General features: G+C 40.7%; 1 long non-coding RNA gene across 1 annotated transcript; it reads right to left on the reverse strand.

Annotated features, from left to right (window-relative positions):
- Window positions 1-385: 385 nt before the first annotated feature.
- Window positions 386-1,245, reverse strand: LOC132153851 (uncharacterized). The gene is made up of 3 exons (XR_009437050.1): window positions 1,187-1,245; window positions 725-992; window positions 386-652 (listed from the first exon to the last, which is right to left on the reverse strand). It is a non-coding gene; the product is annotated as an uncharacterized LOC132153851 (long non-coding RNA).
- Between the last annotated feature and the right edge of the window lie 4,079 nt (window positions 1,246-5,324).

The following is a 5,324-nucleotide window of genomic DNA, read 5'->3' on the forward strand; positions in this document are numbered from 1 at the left end:
ACATAACTCATAGTGACCGACAGATAGGGAACTTCTTGGTTACGTACGTAACCCTCGTTCCCTGATGGAGGGAACGGAGACGTTATGTCCCCATGCCACAACCTTGAACCGTTCGCTGTTGCCGGGACACGTTCTCGGCTCCTCAGCGTAAAACCTAATGAGTGGATGCACCTGTCGCCCTTTTTGTACCCGTGGCACGGGGAGTGGCTCAGGTGTGTTAATCCACTAGCCAATTTTCATTGGCGTTTTCTCTTAAATTCAGAGATGATTGGCCTCCCAAGTGAGACCCCATATGTCGTTCGACATAACGTCTCCGTTCCCGCCATCAGGGAACGAGGGTTACGTACGTAACCGAGACGCTCACAATAAACGTGGGGGGAAAAAAATCATACAGTTGTGTTTATTTGATTAGATGGAGAATTAGTTCATGATGGCCCTACACATAGCCAATGTTTTGCAAATAGTCCAGTGCATCTAAATATTTATCTACCCCCATGCATGTTGAGGGTTCCATTGGGTCCACAGCAACTCTAAGTCCAGCCAGGTCATCAGGACTCAAAGGACAGTCACTCTCAGGGACATGGACACCACAGTTGGGATAACAGGGTATAAGACCAATAACTTTCCAGTCAATCATAGGGATGTGCAAATCCTGTAAGATAAAGTCATTACTTCTACTAACACAGATGCATGGTGTTTTTGATTATAATTCACAAATATTTACCTCATTGTACTCTTCGGAGTTGTGCTGTGGACCCATGTGCCAAAGTTGCTTGGGAGTGAGATTTCTCTCAGTTGAAAGGGGGTGATTGTCCCAGCCATCTCTGAATACATCAAGCTGGGCCTGCAGTCGTGGAATAAAAACATAATGGCAGCAGAAGAGATGAACACTACTGGACAGGTCAAGGAGACCATCCCCCTCCAGCTGGTGCAGAACACTCTAGAAGCGGCATGTGACTGCCGTGAACACATTTCGCCAGAGACGTTCAATTCTGTTAAAAGCACAAATTTATTTCCGCATTTAGAATATTATTATATGTCCAGAAACAAGTTACTCCACCTGAATAACTAGCATGTCAAAAGAAAACAAGACAATAACAATAAATGAAGAACTATAGCTTGCAAATAATAGTACTGTTAAATATATATTTAATATATTTAAAATATTTATTATAATAATGGATACCTCTGATTATGTACACTTTTCCCCGCAATGAAGCTGTTTCTCCCGGGTCCTCGGATGGATACGACACTGTTATAACAGCAAAGTCCATGAGTGGACTCCAATAATATAAAATTTTTGCATTAAACAAACCTGAAATTTAAATACTGGACATATATTTGTTATAGTCGTGGCACAGAGAAACAATGATAAATATAAACTAACATTATCGCTCACACACTAAACACTGACTTGGTTTCATGAGGAAGCGCCTGTTTCCAAATAGTCTGTTGCAAGTCAGCAGACGTGATTTAGTAGGACACTGCAGGGCACCGTGGAGTGAGATAACTTACTATTCTTAAATTATGTAAATATTTATTTTATATTACATGAAACACCACTTGATATGATACTGACCTGCGAAGAACCACGCTGTTCTGTCATTTTTCTAGAAGGTAAAGCAGAAGAGAATATAAGGAATACATCGTTTATAATGAGGGTATCAACTAATATGAGATGGTTAGCAAAGTTAACAGTGCAGGACTGGACATCTAGCTTAACAGTTAACATTACCTTTCATGAAAAAAGAAAGCCTAACCGAACTCAGAAGCACTGCATCAACGTAGCCGATCAGCGCGTATATTTAAAATATAGACAAATATATTGTCTATATCGTTGTATAAAGGTGCGTGAATTCAGAGGAGAAGAAAAGTATTATAAGAAGGAACTTACGTTTATTGCTGTTTGACACTGGCAGATCACGAAGATGGCAGTTCGTTTTTCCCCCTTCTCGTTACTTCGGGCGCCATGCAGCTCTTCTGATTGGCTGAAATTCTCTAATCTCTAAACAGTCCCGCCCAATACCTCTACAGCTGCAAAACTCACTTTTGAACCAAATATCTCGGTGCAATAGGGAGAGCGCGCAAAACTTGTCACTTGAAAGCGAAAAACAGTGTTTGAGATTCGTCGCAGCAGATTCAAGCAGCTGTAGTTATGTACTTTTGTTTGTGTTAGAAAAATAAACAAGACATTTCTGAGAAAATATTCTACAAGTGTGCAACTCTCATTGAATGAATTCATGTACTGATTTGCAGATTTGCAACATTTCTCCACGACTTCACATTTCTTGATGCGGGTGTGTAAATGCGTTTTGCACCATATTCACTGCAGCATTTGTATCAAAAATGTGTGCATACGAGTTTCTTAATTTGTGATTTGTAGAATAGGATTTGTGCACCTGCAATGAGAAGAATCTGAGAAGGTGTAACTGTTGTGTTGTGTTTGTGGGAGAGAAAAAAAAGTCTACAGGTTTGCAACTCTTAAAATATTTCTCTCTGTGACTTCAAATTTACTGATACACATGTGTGGTTTTTCTCTACAACTACAAATCGCACTGTCACAGGCGTTCAGTTGTTTTGAGTCAAAAATACCTCCATACGTGACACTCACGCTTTCAGCATCAATCTCACGCTGAAGTCCAAACGTGAGTGTCACGTTATAAACTAAAACCAAATAAATGCAAATGACAAACAGAGACATTTAAATAAAGATTAACCTTAAATAAAAAAAATATTTTTCTTATAGATGTGTGTGGAGTGCAAGTAAGGCATGATACTTCTAGATCACCACTCTTGGGCGGCCCCCACTCTGGCCGTCACACTAACCCTTTACTATCTATTATTTCTTCAACAACATCACCATTATGATCATCTTTACGGCTTCCCCATAAAGTGCTATATGCATTAAAATCTCCATACCAAATTATTTTATCATTTCCTGACCTTATAACCTTTTCTAAATCTTTACTTAATCTATTGTATAACACAGTATTGTGTTTCTCTGCATATATTTCTATAACCCCCAATTTATATTCTTCAATCTCATTAATAACTCTGAATTTTAATTCTTTTTTTTATATATAAAATTGGCCACCCCAACCTCCATTACCTGTCTTTCCTTACAATATTATACCCTTGCAAAACAAAATTTTATTAGGTTTTAACCACATTTCTTGTAGACAAATTATGTTTGGTTTCACATCTAATAAGTCTATAAACATTTTAAATTCTGATTCATTTGCAGTAAGACTTTCCACTGCAGAATCGTTAAAACCGTTGTTATTATTATGTACTTCCACATGCTGTTTGAGTACTTGACTGAGTCTTTAGCATGTCATTTATTATGATTTTTAATTCTCTCTGTTCTGCTTTCTGTTTGAGCAGAACAATTTACCACTTCAGCCATAAATGAAACAAATTCCAATTTCCTGATCACCAAACCTCTTTTGTCCTCTTTTGTCTTATTTGGAGCCAAAACTACTCAAAATCAAATCAAAACAACTCACCTGTCGAGTAAAACACAAGCGAGATCAGCATCTCTCTCTAGTTGAAGTTTGTTGCGAAGCTCTCTCCGTCTAGAAAATGCAACACCGATATTGATCCTCAGTCTTTCTCTCCACTTGTCCCAACCTCTTGGGTCGTTTGGACAAAATATATAACACTAGCCTAGTGGTTTTTGGATATTTTACTGCAAATATCTTCTGCAACATTAGGTGCATTTACATGGACACTTTTTGCTTCCGTCGGAATGAATTAATTCTGATTGATGAATCCGAACATAGTGTTTACATGAACGCTGAATAAAGTGATCGGGTTGATATGCATGTTTACATGTCACAAGCTTCTGATCAGATTTACTCTTTTGACATGCGCACACTGCATGAATATACAGTTTCCAGCTGCTGTTGCATACTGTTTTAAAAAGCACACATGATATTTATCTACATCGGGTCCTAATTAGGCGACGACCAGCACATGAACTGTTGTGCTGCTTTACGTTACTTAAAAAAAAAAAGGTGTAAAAGTGCCCCTTCCCGCACCCAAAACTAGTCGTCTGTTGATGAGAGTCTTAAACGAGGACTGGTGGAACGTGGTTCTGTTCCACTTCACATACGCTGAGTGAAAGGGGAGTTTTATAATAACAGGACACTTATTTATGACATTTTATTCACCAGGAAGAACACCTCGTTCCGCGTGTCATACGTCATTACGCTATTTCTACGTCACTGCGCATGAGCAGTACTTTCCAGTTTCGGTTTTCAATCCGATCAAGTGTTTACATGTCCTCTGCTCTGATTACAAAAGGAATAAGCCATCCCTTACAATCATTGTTTATCATTGATTCCCCTTAGGCTCCTTTAGTTCTGGGACACCCGTGGTTACATAAGCAAAATCCACACATTGACTGGGTTAGTAATTCAGTTTTAGCCTGGACTCAGTCTTGTCACGTGTCGTGTTTGGGTGCTGCTCTTCCTCCTGTCTCTGTGTCTTGTGTTTCACAGGAGGATTCCTCTGACCTGACTGGTGGTATTCTGGCGGAGTACCATGATCTTTGGGCGGTCTTCAGTAAGGCCCGGGCCACCTCGTTACCTCCGCATCGCCCCTACGACTGTGCCATTGATCTTTTCCCGGGCTCTTCTCCGCCTAAGGATCGTTTATATTCCCTTTCGGGTCCTGAGAGAGGCCATGGACAAGTATATACGTGAGTCACTTCAGGCTGGGCTCATCCGCCATTCCTCCTCTCCCGCTGGTGCTGGGTTTTTTTTGTTCAGAAGAAGGACGGCTCCCTGCGCCCCTGTATTGATTACAGAGGTTTGAATGACATTACTATTAAGAACAAGTACCCCCTACCTTTAATGTCTTCTTCTTTTGAATTATTGCAGGGAGCTCTGGTTTTCACCAAGTTAGACCTGCACAATGCCTACCACTTGGTGCGCATACGGGAGGGGGATGAGTGGAAGACGGCGTTTAACACCCCTTCGGGACACTACGAGTACTTGGATCTTCTGTTTGGTCTTACCAATGCTCCAGCCGTTTTCCAGGGACTCGTCACCAGCGTGTTGGGTGACATGATTAATCAATTTGTCTTTGTGTATTTGGATGATATCTTGATTTTCTCCCCTTCTCCCCAATTACACACTCAGCATGTCAGACGGGTTCTCCAGCGGTTGCTAGAAAAACCAGTCGTTTGTCAAGGCGGAGAAGTGCGAATTCCACGCTGAGTTTGTTACGTTCCTTGGCCACATTATTTCTACGGAAGGGATCAAGCCTGATCCTGCTAAGATAGAAGCTGTCGCCCAGTGGCCGGTCCCTGATTCCCGTAA

Source organism: Carassius carassius, chromosome 1 (assembly GCF_963082965.1).
Source record: "Carassius carassius chromosome 1, fCarCar2.1, whole genome shotgun sequence".
NCBI lineage: Eukaryota > Metazoa > Chordata > Actinopteri > Cypriniformes > Cyprinidae > Carassius > Carassius carassius.